This window comes from Vanellus vanellus (genome assembly GCF_965231255.1).
Source record: "Vanellus vanellus genome assembly, chromosome: Z".
Taxonomy (NCBI): Eukaryota; Metazoa; Chordata; class Aves; order Charadriiformes; family Charadriidae; genus Vanellus; species Vanellus vanellus.
The window spans coordinates 38725568-38744274 of NC_138908.1; the positions used below are offsets into that span (position 1 = coordinate 38725568).

General features: G+C 40.6%; 1 protein-coding gene across 3 annotated transcripts in view; it reads left to right on the forward strand.

Moving 5' to 3' along the window:
* The window catches only part of AUH (AU RNA binding methylglutaconyl-CoA hydratase), a 125044-nt gene that overhangs the window by 66787 nt on the left and 39550 nt on the right, over nucleotides 1-18707 (forward strand). The window lies entirely within an intron of this gene.

Consider the following 18707-nt stretch of genomic DNA (forward strand, 5'->3'; position numbering starts at 1 on the left):
ATTGGAAAATGTCTGATTTAAAGAAAATACGGAATGTTTTTGTGTGAAGTTATTTTGGTAATCTGCTCTCATAGGACCAATTGCTAGTCTTTTCCCACCCTAATGAAACTAGGTCACTAGTTTTTGGCATTCATCCAAGTTGTGAGATTTATTTGGTGTTCAAGCACACTGTCTAGAAATAGTGATGCAATGTCAGCAAGGCCACTTTTCATTTCATGAACATAATTTCCAGTGCCCTGGAATTAATTTATTCACTGACCTGTTAATAACTGCAATCTGTCACTGGCTTACAGAGGCAGAGGAAGTGTCTGGAAATAGTCATGGTCACCCTACCAGGTGATTAGTTACAGGATTTCTGTTCAGTGTAACATTTTTTGATTTTGATCATGTCATAACAGTCATCTGCCTGTTAATGAAAACAAACCAGCAACTTAATCAAAAGGAAAATATTGTAATTAGTAAATATTGGAGAGAGATAACTGATTTGAAATGGTTGTTTTGCACCACATTATACTGTAATGTATCTGAGAAAGATTCTTGTTACCTTTGAAAAAGTATAGGAATTCAGCATGTATAGATGAGATATAATTGTTTGAAAAAGCACATTGTGGTATTACTGTGTTATACTTGTTAAATAAAAGGAAAACTAGTAAGTCGAATTTAGTGGTGTTCTAGGTTTATTTTCACCACCCCCACACCCCAGTGTTTTTGTTAAAATCAGGATTGTCTTGCCACAGGCATGGCAGGCAGTCGCTTAGGGCAGTAGATTGCTCTGGATAGCAGAATAGCTGTTAGCGCTTTTCTACTTTGCATGTGCCAGAGCCCTGGAGAGTCAAGCGTGCTGCTGCCACTGAGGGAGAAGGGATCAAGGGTCAGAGAACAGTTCTTTTTGCACAGTGTCACAGCTGGCTGTTCCCAGCAATGCTGCTGCTGTTTTCAGTGTTTCTGTTTCTGTTGTAGAGAAGCAGCAAACCTAGCTCTAACCTGTTCTGCATCCTAGCTCCGAGCCCTTTTTACCTTTCTTAAGATCCAAATGTTTCTTCTTTTCCTTATTTACCATTCCCCGTGGTGTGAGCTGCACAGCATCCTGGCCCTTAATCCACTGTCTAGAAAAAATAAATTTTGCCTATAGCAGTAAGGTGGCTCAGATTAAAGTCTCAGGCACCATCACTGCATGTAGTAAACCCTACTCTTCAGTTTCTATGGGAAGAGACTTTTCTAGACTTGCATAAAACTGATCTTTGGGCGCAAATTAAAGCTTAATAATGAGAAAGCATTTGGGGGTTTTTTGTTTGGTTGTTCTGCATTGTTTGGGCTCTAAATTATTGCAGTTCAGGAGCTTCTGAGTTAGGGTACTTAATGTGATACTAGAGATATTAAAATTTCTGATGGAACTTTCAGCAGAGCTCAGTGCTGATCTACTATTGCTGCCATTGCAATCATGGATAGAATTGCAACTTTTTTTGGTCTCAGGTGATCAGTAGTGTTTTTCTTGAAGCTGTAATTTCAGAAGACAACTTGTGATCTGGACTTCCATGGCTGAGCAATGCTAGTTGAAAACATGTCCCTTCTTCAGAATGGTTCAGAAAGTCAGTTTTAATGAATGGCTACATTTATTTCTAATCCGATTTTTCGGGAATCTTGCTTAGATGTTTTCCAGTATTTGAGAGTGGAAAAACACTAGAAATCTTTTTAGTGGTAACTTGAAGGTAGAAAATGATTATTTTTGAAAATTCCAGCTTTATACAGTGTGTCTGAACTCTTTAGAGGGGCCAAACACTACTTTGGGGTGAAGTTGTGATGTCCATAGAAGTATCACCCTACACCTCTTTAGGGCTAGAAGAGAATTTATGAAATTCAATTCTAAAGCTTGTTGGTTTTTTGGTTTAAAATATAACAGGAAAATGCATTTTTTTTTGATTAAAAAAAAAGACAGCACAGAAAATAGCAGCTTTCTCATTGACCCTTGCAAAACCCAATATTTTCTAATGGAGACTTCTACTAAGGACAGTAGCTAGTGCACACTCCTCTGTTTAGTGATATTTATCTTATCAGACTGCTAGCTATATGATTCCCCTGTATGGAACAAGAAAAGGTCTGGCTGCTTTGTACAATATCCCGTCTTTCAGCGTATGCCATGCTAGCAGATTTTGATGACTTGGCCCATTACATCTTTTGATGTCTCCTTTGTTTTCAAATTCTTTCAAGTGACACAGTAATTACTGTTAAGCTGTTCTCTGTTCACTACATCTGCTGACTGTCCCCCAAAGTCTTTCTAATAAAAAAGAGAATAAAAACAAAGTAAATTCCTGGTGAGTCATTTTCTAATATGTAATAAAACAGAAAACCAAAACCGGGGATGAACAATGTAGAACAAAATTTGGATCTACTAAATTACATAGAAGCAGAACATGCTAGGCAAACCAAATTAAAATGATTTCGATACATCTTTCACTGTTTCAGACACACAAGTGTTTTTTTCGTTAAAACAAGCTATTGAAGTCTTTTTAGTTGTATTCATTTCTAAATTACTTATAAGGAAATCCCATGAATATTTTATAGTGCTCTTATTATTCTATACCTATTCTATTATTGGTATATAGTGTGATCATGATTCAGACAGTAGATTTTTGGGGCTTTTTTGGTGCCATTTTTATGTTTCAGCATGAAATAAAGAAATGGCTTAATGTTTGGTGGCTTTCTAAACTCATATTTGTTTTGGGACATTGAAAATGACAAGTTTGCAAAATCCCTGAACCTGAATCACTAGTTCACCTATATTGTAGGAAGCATAAAATAGAGCACTTTATCCGTGCCATAGGCAGGGACACCTCCCACTAGACCAGGTTGCTCAAAGCCCCATCCAGCCTGGCCTTGAACACCTCCAGGGATGGAGCATACACAACTTCCCTGGGCAACCCGTTCCAGTGTCTCACCACCCTCACCATCAAGAATTTCTTCCTGGTATCTAATCTAAATCTACCCTCTTCCTATAACTATACTCCCTGATAAAGAGTCCGTCCCCAGCTCTCCTGTAGGCCCCTTTTAAGTACTGAAAGGCCACTATAAGGTCTCCCCGGAGCCTTCTCTTCTCCAGCCTGAACAACCCCAACTCTTTCAGCCTGTCTTCATGGGAGAGGTGCTCCGGCCTTCTGATCACCTTTCTGGTCCCGTCTGGACTCGCTCCAACCAGTCCGTGTCTTTCTTATGGGCCCACCTCTCAAGCCTGTCCAGGTCCCTCTGGATGGTATCCCTTGCCTCCAGCATGTCAACCACGCCACAGAGCTTGGTGTCATCAGCAAACTTGCTGAGGGTGGCTCCTCTGTCACTTGGAGGAGAAAATTGTTACCAGCGCATTCCAAGTACCTCCTGGATTGCTTATGCCCTGCTGTGTTGTCCTTCCAACAGATATCTGGGTGTTTGAAGTCCCCCAGGATAACCGTGGCTTGTGAACTGAGGCTGCTCCTATCTATCTGTAGAGGGCCTCATCCATTCGGTCTTCCTGGTCAGGTGGCCTCTAGCAGACCCCCACTGTAATGTCACCAGCCCCTCCCCTCCCTTTAATCCTGACCTGTAAGCTCTGGGTAGACTCCTCATCTGTCCCCAGGCAGAGCTCCATGAGCTCCAGCTGGTGGTTAACATAGAGGGCAACACCCCCTCCTTGTCTCACCTGCCTGTCCTTCCTAAAGAGCCTGTAATGGGAATGTTGTTTTTGAAAATTTCAGTATTACAGAGTTTACTGGGTTTTGTCATTACTGTGGCAGGTTTTTTTTTTTCATTTTGCTGAGTTTAACATCTGCTTTATTGACTGTTTCAAATGAATTTCTATGACAGTTTTGCGGAAGATTTTCACTTACCAAAAACATAAACTAAGTGCTGATTTCCTCTTCTGTCATTAAGTCACTTTCCCCCCTGTTTTTATTAGGGACGGTTCTTTGGAAAATACCTCTCCTGGCTCTCTGTTTTCTTGTAAGGTGTCAGCAGGTGATACTTCTCCCAGTAGAGCTGGAATAAAAGTAGGTCTTGTGGAAAGTAGGTGAATGATAACTGATTAAAAATCTTGAGAGTGTTCATAGCTTTTAATATTTTATATGTTGAATTTTCACTTTACACTGTAGGAATTTTTTTTAAAGGTCTCACCTCCAAAATCATCAAGCTATTCTCGGGTACTTTAATCTCAAATACTCAAAAAATTGTGTGAATTCACGTCTGCTAAACAGAAGGGAAAATTAAACCTGTCAAGTCACTTCTTCTAGCATGTATGAATGCATGAGGTGTGAGGTGGATATTAGCTGAGTTGGACCAAAAATTTTCATGGTAAATTCATATTACAGCACAGAGTTCCCGACCATTTGTCTTGTAGTGGAAGCCTGCGTAGCAATAAATGTGGGAAAAGGCAAAGGGGAAGGTCTGGAGAGAGGAAGATTTTCCCTCAGTTGAGGAGGACCGTGTGAGAGACCACTTGGCCAAGCTGGACATTCACAAGTCCATGGGCCCCAATGGCATGCATCCGCGAGTGCTGAGAGAGCTGGCGGATGTTATTGCTAGACCACTCTCCATCATCTTTGAACGGTCATGGAGAACAGGAGAGGTGCCTGAGGACTGGAGGAAGGCTGACATCACTCTGATCTTCAAAAAAGGCAAGAAGGAGGACCCAGGGAACTATAGACCAGTTAGTCTCACCTCTGTCCCTGGGAAGGTAATGGAGCAACTCATTCTGGATGTCATCTCCAAACTCTTTGAGGAACAGGAAGTTATTGGAAGTGGTCAACATGGATTTACCAAGGGTAAATCATGCTTGACCAATCTGATAGCTTTCTATGATGTTATAACTGGTTGGCTGGATGAGGGGAGAGTTGTGGATGTCATCTACCGTGACTTTAGCAAGGCTTTTGACACTGTCTCCCATGACATCCTCATTAGGAAGCTGAGGAAGTATGTGCTAGATGAGGTGACAGTGAGGTGGATTGAGAGTTGGCTGCGGGACAGAACTCAGAGGGTTGTGATCAGCGGCACAGAGTCTAGTTGGAGGCCTGTAACCAGTGGTGTCCCCCAGGGGTCAATACTCGGTCCAATTTTGTTTAATATATTCATTAATGACCTGGATGAGGGGACAGAGTGTATCCTCAGCAAGTTTGCTGATGTTACCAAACTGGGTGGGGTGGCTGACACCCCAGAGGGCCGTGCTGCCATCCAGCGTGACCTGGACAGGCTGAAGAGCTGGGCAGAGAAGAACCTAATGAGGTTCAACAAGAGCAAGTGCAAGATCCTGCGCCTGGGGAGGAAGAATGCTAGGCACCAGTATAGGTTAGGGGCGGACCTGCTGGGAAGTAGCTCTGAGGAGAAGGATCTGGGGGTCGTGGTAGACAGTAAATTATCCATGGCCCAGCAATGTGCCCTTGTTGCCAAAAAGGCCAATGGAATCCTGGGCTGCATAGGGAAGAGTGTGGCCAGTAGGTCAAGGGAGGTCATTCTCCCCCTCTACTCTGCACTGGTGAGGCCACAACTGGAATACTGTGTCCAGTTTTGGGCTCCCCAGTTCAAGAGGGACAGGAAACTGCTGAAGTGAGTCCAGCGAAGGGCAACTAAGATGATTAAGGGATTGGAGCGTCTCCCTTATGAGGAAAATCTGAGAGAGCTAGGACTCTTTAGCCTGGCGAAGAGAAGGCTGAGGGGAGACCTTATTATGGCGTACAAGTATCTAAAGGGTGGGTTGAAGGAGGATGGAGCCAGGCTCTTTTCAATGGTTCCCAGTGACAGGACGAGGGGTAATGGGCACAAGTTAGAACACAGGAAGTTCTGTTCAAATACACGGAAAAACTTCTTTACGGTGAGGGTGACAGAGCACTGGCACAGGCTGCCCAGGGAGGTTGTGGAGTCCCCTTCTCTGGAGATTTTCAAGACCCTCCTGGATGCAGTCCTGAGTAATGTGCTCTGGGCAATGCTGCTTTGGCAGGGGAGTTGGACTAGATGATCTCTAGAGGTCCCTTCCAACTCTGAAAAAAATTCTGTGATTCTGTGAAATTCTGTGATTCTGTGAAAAGTCGTTATCCTCTTTGTAAAGATGAGTGAAGGGTAGCTGCTTTAATTAGAAAGATGATATTTTCTGTACTTTTTCTACTGCCCTCTTTCTGAAAGAGTCTTAGAGTGCTACGACACCTGGATTCAAACATAGGCAAGCTTAAATTCCAGCTTCTCTGCGTGTACCCTGTGAACTGGTAGGACAATTCTGAATTCAGACATCCAGGCACTAGGTATTTATCTTAATCATCAAAACAGAGGCACACAGTCGCACAAGGTGATTCTGTGATTCTGTGAAGTGTTTCTGATTTGTCATATCTTGAAGCCAGGACCAACCTTTCTCTTCAGGCAGTTCCTACAAGACTTTTTGTGCAGGCAGAAGACAGTATGTTCCCTGAACATGGTGTCCTGTGCCCTGGAGTGCATGACTGGGGCTCTGGTTACTTCTGTGTTCTCGCTGTCAGTGCAGGAGCTGTAGGTACACTGTGATGTCCAGAATGATTTTGATTCTTAGGTGTAGTAAGAAGTTGAATCCCATTAATAATGTCAGTGTTACGAGGATTCAAGCATAGAAGGTTTTAAGGGCAATTTTTGTGGTAAAGTACAGAACGTAAGAGCATAGTACAAGTTGCTGTTTTTACATGCTTCCAGATGGATCTGTCTGCTTTTTTGGGTTTTTGATTTTTTTTTTTTTGTTTTGAACCAGAACTTTTTTATTTTTTATGTAGAAGGGACAGGCAATTTACAATTGTATGCATGTAATTTGTGCCGGTAACAAACTCATGCAGATACAACGGCTGTGAACAAATAAAGCAAATGATTATGTGCTCCTTTGTGTAGGAAACACCAAAACTTCACAGACTGTCCTAATATGAAATGCCGTAATGTGACTGAAATGTGTAGAGGAACAACATAGCTTTGTACATAGCCATCATAAATGTGTAAAAGAATATCTGAGAGAAAAAAGTGTGCCTCAGAAATAAAATTTGGTAAGTGTAAGTTGTATGGGCTTAGCCAGTAGTTTCCATTGAATTTTGATATAGGAAAGCTCACATAAAAGATGAGAGCAACTCTTTTATAAGTCGTAAGTCATCAGAATAAACGTTCACATTTTTATTCTTATTTTTTTCATAGAAACTTTGCTTTCCATTTCAGTCTTCATTTTACATGAAATTAAAAAAAAAGTCAAAAGAAAAAAGTTGATATAGAATTGACTGCTGTCAGTATGGAAAAGAAATGTGGTAATTTGAAGACCAAATGCTCTTTGCTGAAATAATTCTGCCTGAAAATTAGCTGGTAGCTATTGATCTTTTATTGAAATTCCTGAAGTTTGACACTAGATTCATGTACTAATTGCCATGAGATTGACAATGAGCAAGGCAATATATAGCTTGTGCATTAAATTTCTTTCAACTGAGGAAATTAATAGACAGTTTTAACCCAGATATATTGGTCTGTCAGTTCCTATGGGACTGGACCTACAGTAGTGAAAGATTTCTAGATTTCTCACTGCTTCTCAAAGATTTGCTATTATAGGCAGAAGTAGAGTGACTGGATTTTTATATTTTAGTTGTTCATAAGGACCTTATGCCTAGCCAGATTTATAACTACTGCAAGTGATCAAGTGTCTTCATGCTGAACACTTAGAAGTGCCAGCTATCTTTCTGGATATCATCTCTTCAACAGAATAGGAGGTTACCCAGAGCATAGTGCTGTGACCATAAAAACCTTTACTTTCTTCAACTTTGAAGTGAGAAATAGAGAGGAAGAAAGTAACAATCGGAGTACAAAAATAGTAGTACATGCAGCGTAGGAAGCAACTCTTGTCCTTGCTAATTGTTCGTATGGAAAAGAATAAGTCCCTGTGAATTAAGAAGCACTTCCCCTAGTCTTGGAATTGTTGAAGGTCCAAGTAGTGGAAAAGACTGATATGTTGTCTGTTCTGAGCTCATCACACTTCTCCATTTCAAAATGAGTTAAAACCCAAGTAAATTCTTTCCATGTTCTGTAAAAGATGTGTCCTAAATTAGATTATGGAGCATAACATATTGTAACTACAGATTTTCTGATTCTCTTGAATTCCCTGCAATATATATGTAATGTCTGTAGGCAAGACAGTTTTCTTTTGTTCCTAGTGAGATGGCTCTGCTCTTTACTTTGGCCTTTACTATAAGTTTATCTTTACAATACCTTTCTTATTAGAAACCTGAATTTAGTTTGGTATGCTTCAGTGTCTACAAAGACAATATTTTATATGCTTTTCTACTCCTAGAGAAGAGATGATTATCAATAATGGAATCAATGATAGTCACAAAAATCATGTCTCCTTTATAAAAAAAAACACATCCCAACACTCCCCTCTCTCCTCAAAACAACCCCCAGAATACCTTCCCCCAGGAAAATATCTATTTGTTTAAAAACAAGAAGAAAGAAATATTAGTGAAAGCTATGTTTTGCAGTTGAAGAGATTTCTCTTTCTGGTGGGCAGAATAAAATAATTCTTATACTTTTATCTGTTCCAGGTGTGTTAGGTGACATACTTTTTAGGAGGTTTGTGTAGATGTTCGTTCTCTCATCCTGTCATCCAGGAGCCAGGTACTACATAAGAAAAATAAATCCTTGATCTGGACATGGTCCTGGACAACCTTTTCTCAGTGATCCATCTTGAGCAGCATTGTGGGACAAGATCTCCAGAGGTCCTTTCCAAGTTCAATCTTTCAGTGGTTCTGTGGTTTTGGCAGTTGGATGAAGTATCAGAAGACAGTGAAAGTCATATTCTTTTTATTTTTTACTTCTCAGAATTGGGGTAAAGTGAGCTTACAAGTTGTAAGCACAAGTACCAGCACAACATTAAAAAACACGTTAAATGTATATGTGAATCTAAATCTGGTTTGTTTTTTTTTTTCCTTCCTCCCTGACCAGCTGCATGGAAAAATGAAGTAGTAGTTTCAAAGTAGACCAACAAAATGACAGCTGGTGAAGTATGACAAGTCACTGGAAAAATTGTTAACTTTCCTGAAAACGCTGTTTGTAGAACAAAATATTATTGTGGTTTCATGCTATTTTTCTAATTTGTTATCCTTTTCATTCTCTTATTTCCTGATGTTATAGGACTTCAGATTATCACCTCTGACAAAACTTCTACTTCACAAGTTTCATTACATGTATGAGTTGTAGTTTAGTCTTTCAAAGAAAGGTGGTTTAGTCCTTTAAACAAGGGTGTTTTACAATTTCTACCTTCTTTCTTACTTTGTGTGGTGTGGATAGTAAACTCACTTTCATATTCTTTTATTGATGGTAATAGGCTTGGTTCAGAACTTTAGTTTTACTCCTGCTTAACCAAAGCCTAAGGTGCACAAGGTAATTGTGCAGTTACTGGGTTGGTGCCAAAGGGAATTTGCTCTAGGCTGTCATATCAGGAAGCCGACTTGACTACAGAAAGGAAAATAGTGTTATTTTTACAAATAAGTGTAGAATAAGAGTGAAATTATAGTACTGCTATCGTTAAGGTTGAGATGAATTTGCCTGTTCAGTTGCAGGTTTCTTCCATGCTCTAAAAACAAAATGTGTTATGACATTATCTTGAACATGGCTGTTTCGTATTGAAAATGGGATTATTGTAAACAGTCATATTTAGGGAGCAAGAGGTTCACAAGGTATAGTGATTATTGGCCCAGAGGGTGGCAGGACAGACAAAATAAAAGGAATGGGGAGATGCCCTAGTACCATATCCAATTCTGATCTGAAGCTGTGTGAGAATATACATTTAAGGATCAAGTTGTTCCAGTGGTGAATTTCAAAGTGTATCACCAAACTGTAGAGAGACTTCGGTAATGCTAAGAAGCAATCTGAGACTGGTGGTGTATTTCTAGATTCATAGCTTTTGTATGTGGCTGAGGAAGTGTTTAGCTGAGCTGAGCTCTAGCGTGTCTGACATCAGTGACTCGGTTGCATCAGGATGTTTGTTCCAGGTTTTGCTGGGTTACGTTGGGTTGTTTGTTTTAGGCTTTTTCCTAAATAAGACCAAACATAGAGTAGGAATCTTGCTTTCAACAGTCTTATGCATATGGCTAGTGTCTGTACAGATGCAAAGAATATATGGGATGAACTTGACTTTAAAGTTATCTTTTGAAAATAATATTGCGATAATTGCTTTGTTTGGAGATTCAGGAAAAAAATGGAGGCTTTTTTGGGTTTATTTGTTTATTATTGTAGAGGGTGTAGTTTACCTGTTGCAGTTTTCATCATTCTTTGAAGCAGCCATTGGCAGAGTTCTACATTGTCTGAACAGTTATAACTGAAGTCTATCCGGAGTACCTAAGTAAACAGATATGAAAAAAAACTAATACAAGTGTCAAATTTTCTTTGCTTAAAGGAATTGTGTTCTCTTATTTATATGCACGTAGTGTAATTCTGTTAGGGACAGTGTTACTGTTAGGCATTTACATAAACAGATCAATAAGCACTCAGCTTAAGGGAAGTGCATTTGTGAAAACATAGATCCATCATTTCTGTGTTTGGTTATGTGGGTTTTTCTCACAGAGAGAAATGAATGCTTATTATCATAATAAGCATTTCTAGTTTTCCTATAGCATCTTTATCAGGTTTCAGGTTTCTGAAAAGGTAAATGTAGATAGTATTTTACAAGGAATCTTTAGTGGCCAGCTCAATAGATTGTAAAGTTTGACACTAATGATAATGGGGGAAGGGGGTATGATCAGGTTTGCCTGTGACAAGCCAAGGGATGATGCAACAAGGATAGAGGAATGGGGTGCTAGCAAGGGCCTGCAGCCGTTTGCTCCAAGATGTGCTGGCTGCACTGTAAGCATTAAAGGCTTATGTAGATGGGCCAGGAGCTCCTGGGGTAACAGGAGCCAATGGGGAGGCAATGGTAATATGCTGCAAAGGAATGCTGCCTGAAGAGCAGCACAAAGGAATTGCAACCACTCCAGCCCAGTCAGCCTCAACAAGGACATGGCTGAAATGCCTCTGTGCAAATGCATATAGCATGGGGAACAAACAGGAGGAGCTAGAGACATGTGCACGCCTCCAGGGCTACGATCTCATTGGCCACACAGAAATGTGGTGGGATGGCTCTTACAACTGTAGTGTTGTCATGGAAGGTTACAGCTCTTCAGGAGAGACAGGCAGGGGAGATGAGGAGGGGGTGTTGGCCTGTATGTCAACAACCAGCTGGAGTGCATGGAGCTCAGCCTAGGGATGGATAGAGAGCTGATTAAGAGCTTATGGGTCAGGTTTAAAGGGAAATCAGGAGGGAGGACATTACAGTGGGGGTCTGCAACGGACCACCTGACCAGGAAGACTGAGCAGATGAGGGCCTCTATAGACAGATAGGGGTGGCATTGTGTTTGCAGGCCCTGGTCTTCATGGGTGACTTCAGCCATGTCGACATCTGTTGGAAGGATAACACAGCAGAGCACAGACATCCAGGAGGTTCTTGTATTGTATTGATGACTGCTTCCTTCACCAAGTGGTAGAGGAGCCAATGAGGAGAGGAGCTATGCTGGACCTTACCAACAAGGAAGGGCTGGTAGGCAGTGTCAAGCTCAAGGGTTGCCTGGGCTACAGTGACCATGGAATGGTGGAGTTTGAGATCTTCGAGGCAGCGAGGAGCGTGCACAGCAAGCTAACCACCCTGGACTTTGGAAGAGCTGATTTTGGCCTCTTGAAGAATCTGCTTGGTATGATTCCATGGGATGAAGCGCTGGAGGGAAGAGGGGTCCAAGAAAGTTGGTTAATATTCAAGGATCACCTCCTCCAAGCTCAGGAGTGATGCATCCCTACAAAGAAGGCAGCAGGCAGAAAAGCCAGGACGCCTGCATGGATGAACAAGGGGCTCCTGGACACACTCAAAAGTAAAAAGGAGGCCCTATAGGGAGTGGAAACAGGGGTGGGTAGCCTGGGAGGTATACAGAGGAATTCTTCGAGCAGCCAGGGATCGGGTTAGACAAGCTAAAGCCCAGATAGAACTAAATCTGGCCAGGGACATTAAGACAAACAAAAAATCCTTCTTTAAGTATGTCAGCATGAAAAGAAAGATGTGGGCCCTCTCCGGAAGGAAACGCAAGAACTGGTTACCTGGGACAGAGACAGAGCTGAGATATTCAATGACTTTTTTGCATCAGTCTTCACTGGCAAGGACTGCAGCCACACTACCCATGACGCAGAATGCAAAGACGAGGATTGGGAAAATGGAGAACCACCCACTGTAGGTGAAGATCAAGTATGAGAAGACCACCTGAGGAATCTGAAGGTGCACAAGTCCATGGGACCTGATGAGATACATCAGTGTGTCCTGAGGGAGCTAGCAGATGAGGTCGCTAAGCCACTAGCCCTCATATTTGAGAAGTCATGGCGGTCTGTCCAGGTTCCTGCTGTCTGGAAAAGGGGAAACATAACCCCTATTTTCAAAAAGGGAAACAAGGAAGATCCAGGGAACTACAGGCCAGTCAGTCTCACCTCTGTGCCTGGCAAGATCATGGAGCAGATCCTCCTGGAAACTCTGCTGAGGCACATAGAAAACAAAGAGGTGATTAGTGGCAGCCAGCATGGCTTCACCAAGGGCAAGTCATGCCTGACAAATTTGGTGGCCTTCTCTAAGGGTTTTGCAGCAATAGTGGACAGGGAAGAGCAACTGGCAGTTTGCTCTAATGTATACATCTAATGTATTTCATCTGCAACATAGTGATGCCCACTAAAATTGAAGTCGTTTCTGGGGAAAAGTTGAGATGATGTTGATTTTTCTTCCCTGTACTTTCCTGATACTTAGCGATTTAAGTAGGTGAGCATAGTATCTTTGGAGGATTTCAGCCATGAGAAGTCAGCTTTAGCAAAGTATGGTGACATAGTTATTTTTTGAAATAATTATAGGTTATGAGAAGTGAGTTGTACTGTTAAAGAATTTGAAAATTTGTTTTGCATAAAAGATGTTACTGATTTATTTTCAATCTTCAGATATGCATGAGGTATAGTATGAGTAGGGATATTTTTGCGTATTTTGCAAATATGTAAAATAACTCCAGACTAATCTGCACTACTGCAGAAGTGGGGTATTGGGACATAAACTATCCGCAGTGTAGCTCATTGATTTTTGAGTGTCTGATTAAAGTAAATTACATCAATCACTGGGGTGGCAATGTAGAAATATGGAAGTGGTGTAATAGTAGTAATCATTTCCATAATGAAAAAGTCAGCTTTAAGAATGTGTGTAGGAGGAAAATGTTTTCCAAGAACTAAGTACATTTGAATATCATTTCATCTAAATAGAACACACCTCCATATGACTGATATTTTCATTTTTAGTAATCATTGACATTCTTTGTCAGAAATTGCTTGTGATTCTGTCTTTTGAACATTGGCCTCTAATTTTTATTTCTGTACACAAAAATTTAAAAATAATATGCCTTATTTTGCTTTTCATTATGTCCTATGGTGACTCAAATATTTTCAGCACTTGTTTGTCAGTTATTTTCATGGTCAGTTTTTGGCAATTATGTCTATGTCCTCTTTCACTGTGATTTACTAAGTTCTTTTAATGGTGAAAAGGCCTGGTTTGCACCTTTGTTTGCCCCCCAGTCAAGTATGTGGGTGATTTAATATAATAACTAAGTCAAAAAGCAAAAGCTTGGTATTTCCTACTTTTAAACACAAATCAGAATTAAGCCAGATGCTCATTTCTACAAAATAATTTTCTTAAAGCGTTAGGAAGATTTTTTTTTTAAATGACTGATTTATTGTATTAAAGACTCAGAATAATTTGAAGAAGATACAAACCTCTATTTTAGTAAGTTGATCTTTTATTACTTGTGGTTAAAGAACATCCAGGTTGATTCAATAATGCATCAAGCTCTCCTCTCTCCTCTGTGTATCTTTTGTGAGAAAAGCAGATGTTGAATGTGAAGCTGGGTGGAATCTGGCTTGATACAGTCAGTAAATTTAATGCAGTGTTGTTGCAAAGGCTATTTTGTAAGGGTCTGCCATTGTACCCGTAGTTTAACAGTACAAATGCAGAAAGTAACAAATTAAATAGTACTTCAGTTTGAAAATCCTACATCTTGAGGAAAATGCAGAAGCTTGTTAGAAGCCCTCTGCTTATTTAATTATTCTAGCTCAAGTGCCTGTTTACAATATTAAAAAACAGATAAAAGAAATGTACTTTTAGTCTTCTACTTTCAGTCTTAGAAAACAGACATCTTCAGGTTCATTTTTGCAGATAAGATAATAAAGGATAAATATCCCTGATATAAAGTCCATATTGTTTATCTGTGCTTGGTATCACTAAAATTTTGATTGCTTAAACTTGGATCTGTGATGGTAGGCAAATATGAATGATTCCAAATAATTAGAGTGGAATTCTCCACAACTAAGGACTCTGCACTTTACCTGGAACTGAGATTTTAATGAACTATGTAACCTAGGTTGAATTCATGGAAGCTGATACCATAGTTGTTGTTGTGAATATTTTCATGAATCCAACCAAATTTAGACTGAGATAACTTAGTAAAGCAAACACATAATATTACAGTGAATCTAAATAATTGTAATATTTTAATACGTATACTGTAACTTCAACTGTTCTCTACTTAGGGTTGTGGCCTTAGATGCATGGCTCTTTCTACAGACTGTTGCTTACTGTGCTTGCTCTTTTGAATTATGTTAAGTAGAGGAGATGAAGAGTAGTTCAGTGAATAGATAGTGAAAGCCTAGGAGAGAGAATTACTTGAACTGCATAAGTGTGTTCTGTGTAAAAAAGAAATTTGGTTAGAGATAATACTCACTTTGAAGGACAGATAACTGGAGTATGTTGCAGAATCTTCGATATTTTTCTTTGATATGTAAAGGTTTAAATTTATAATGCCTCTGGATAAAATTAGGTCTTGCTACTCCTGTGGATATGGTATTCTGTAACAGCTCATCTAATATTCTAAATGTGAAAAAAGGATGGGGTTGAAGGGATTGGTGCTATACCCAGAACATTTTTATTAATTGTAAATGTAAGAGTTAACAGTTTACAATAACTTTTATTTTCAGCTTGTGCAGAGTGTTGTATACATGTGCAGGCATGTACTCATGTTTTTAGGTGAATGGTAACTCACTAGGTGCTCTAATACCAATTTTGGCTTTCTGTTTTATTTTTTAACTTGTATTTTTCTGGATGAATTTCACATAAATCCAAATTGAGGTGTTTTTTTTTAATTTTAGAAAGAGTTTGTGAAACTGTGTTTTGAAAAGTCTGAAATATCTAAAATTCTTATTGTTTTGGAAAACAATGTTACATGAAGTGCCTGGTTGCTAAGAAAGAAAGTAGAATTTAGTGAACCTGTAGCCACCAGAATAAGCTTCTATATGCAAAGAGGAGATGAAATAGTGATTTTTTTCAATTCTTGACAATTAAACATTCTAAAAGATTAGCAAAGTGTCTATGTTTTGACTAGTGCTGAGTGATATTTGTATTCTTTCAAAAGTTTACCTGTCAAAATTTCAAAACAGAAATGGATGCAAAAGTGTTACTGATGTTTGTTAAACATCCTTTTTCCTCTTTTTTCCTTTTTATTTTTTTTAGGACTACCAATTATAGTAAAAGTATTTGCTCTCAGTGCAGCAGGATGTTAGTAGTGGTATTTCCCATTGCAGTGACATACAGGCTGTTAGTTTTCATTTGAGCTGTAATAAATATTCTGGCTGCTCATCACTGCTCTGAGTTGGTGATGTTGCTCTTTCACACTAACTTCAGGACTGAAAAGTTTTAGTCAATGTTTGAAGATATGACGGGAAACAGTTGACTGGTCTCAACAGATAGCACCACAGTTAGCTCACAGCAGTTGTCACATTGGAAAGATAAAATATGAATTCTTGAAGAGCATCCATGAAGAAACTCAAAGGGATTTATAGTCATCTCAGCAACAACAGAAAGTGTTTTCTCACATTCCAGAAGTTCTAACAGGTGAAACCTTGTTTATTGAAATGGATGAGCTGAAAAATTACTGTAAAGGTTCTGAAAAATGAAACATCACAGTGTGGTCACCAGCGGAACGCAGCCAATGTGATTGTGTAACCCAAATAACTCTTACTTCAAGCCCAGTTTCTTTTTATCTTAATGTTCAAAAAAAGGCAAAGGTCTTTTAGTGACTGTGGTAGAATGGGAAGTGAAAACACAGACTGTAGTTGGTAAGAGAAACTTCTCATATGATAGTGAGATGGTCTTCAGCATTGTGTGTGCTAAAGCAGTATGAAGATGTGATTAATTACCATGCTGGGATGTCCTACCAGGTACATTTAATTTTGCAAATCTAGGGTTATTAACCCAGAAGTAAAGAGCTGTAGGAAAGATCAGAAAAAAAAAAGCCACCATGGGCATGGATTGTGTGGGGTTGTTTGCAATTGTCAAGGATTAACTATTATTATAATATAAATGGTTAAGAATTTGTATGAATCAGAGAGAAGATATATATGGGAGGAATACAGAGAAATTGTCCAAGCAGCCATGGATAAGGTTAGGAAAGCCAAAGCCCAGCTAGAGTTAAAACTCACACGGGATGTCAAGGGCAACAAGAAAAACTTCAACATGTATGTCAGTGACAAAAGGAAAACTAAGGAAAATGTGGGTCCTGTCTGGAAGGAAACAGGAGACCTGGTAACCTGGGCATGGACAAGGCAGAGATACTTAATGACAGTTTTGCCTCAGACTTCACCAGCAAGGGCTCTATCTACAATGCCCATATTGCAGAAAGCAAAGGCAGGGACTGGGAGAATGAGGAACTGCCCACTGCAAGAGAAGATCAGGTTCAAGACCATCTGATGAGATTCATGTGCAGGTCCTGAGGGAAATGGCTGATGTAGTTGCCAAGCCATTGTCCGTTATATTTGAGAAGTCATGTCAGTCAGGTGAAGTTCCTGATGACTGGAAAAGGGGGAACATAACCCCCATTTTTAAAAAGGGAAAAAAGGAAGACCCAGGGAACTACAGGTCGGTTAGTCTCATCCCTGTGCCCAGCAAGACCATGGAGCAGATCCTCCTGGAAACTATACTAAGGCACATGGAAAATAAGGAGGTGATCAGTGACAGCCAACATGGCTTCACTGAAGACAGATCATGTCTGACAAGTTTGGTGGCCTTCTAGAATGGTATTACAGCATTGGTGGCTAAAGGGAGAGCAATTGACATAATTTACCTGGACTTGTGCAAAGAATTTTATACTGTCCCACATGACATCCTTGTCTCTAAATTGAAGAGAAACGTATTTGATGGATGGACAACTCGGTGGATAAGGAATTGGCTGGACAGTCACACTCAAAAGAGTTACAGTCAATGGCTTGATGTCCAAGTGGAAACTAGTGAAGCATGGCACTCTTCCAGAGTCGGTACTGGGACCGGTGCTATCAGCAACATGGACGGTGGGATTGAGTGCACCTTCAGCAAGTTTGCTGATGCACCAAGCTCTGTGGTGTCGTCAACATGCTGGAGGCAAGGGATACCATCAAGAGGGACCTGAACAGGCTTTAGAGGCGGGCCTGAGGCCAACCTCATGAAGTTCAACAAGGCCAAGTGCAAAGTCCTCCACGTGAGCTGGGGCAATCCCAAGTACAAATACGGGCTAGGCAGGGAATGGATTGAGAACAGTCCCAAGGAGAAGGACCTGGGGGTGTTGGTTGATGAGAAGATCAGCGTGAGCCAGCAATGTGCACACTTCCAGCCCAGAAGGCCAACCATATCCTGGGCTGCATCAAAAGCAGCATGGCCAGCAGGTAAAGGGAGGTGATTCTGCCCCTCTACTCCACTCTCCTGAGACCCCACCTGGAGTACTGTGTCCAGCTCTGGGGCCCCCAACATAAGAAGGACATGGACCAGTTAGAGCAAGTCCAGAGGGGGGGGCCACAAAGATGATCAGAAGGCTGGAGCACCTCTCCCATGAAGACAGGCTGAAAGAGTTGTGGTTGTTAAGGCTGGAGAAGAGAAGGCTCTAGGGAGACCTTACAGCGGCCTTTCAGTACTTAAAAGGGGCCTACAGGAAAGATGGGGAGGGACGATTTATCAGGGAGTATAGTTATAGGATGAGGGATAGTGGTTTTAAACTGGAAGAGGGTAGATTTAGATTAGATGCTAGGAAGAAATCCTTGATGGTGAGGGTGATGAGGCACTGGAACAGGTTGCCCAGGGAAGTTGTTCCGGCCCCATCCCTGGAGGTTTTTAAGGCCCAGTTGGGTGAGGCTTTGAGCAACCTGGTCTAGTGGGAGGTGTCCCTGCCCATGGCAGGGGGGTTGGACCTGGATGATCTTTAGTGTTCCTTCAAACTCTAACCATTGTATGATTCTATGATACATGTATCAAGATATTTTAAATGTTGCAGTGAATTTTGCATTCACTTCTACACAACATTACTGAACTGTAGCATGAGTTTTGTCTGCAGAAAAGGTTAGACTATGTTATCAGAAGCCATGTGCACCCAAATGTGAAGAGATGAAAGTGAAAGGAACCTTTCTTCCTTTGAGTTTTGTTTCTCCATGCAGGATGCAGCCATTTCTGTAGTCTTCCATGCACTGTGGTGTTCACACAAAGTAATGAGCAATTTTATGGTTCTAATGGGATGACATATTAATTTGGAACATCTGTCACTCCTTAGGGTGACTAGAAGCTTTTTATGAAAGCTGGAGTAGGGTAGAAATAG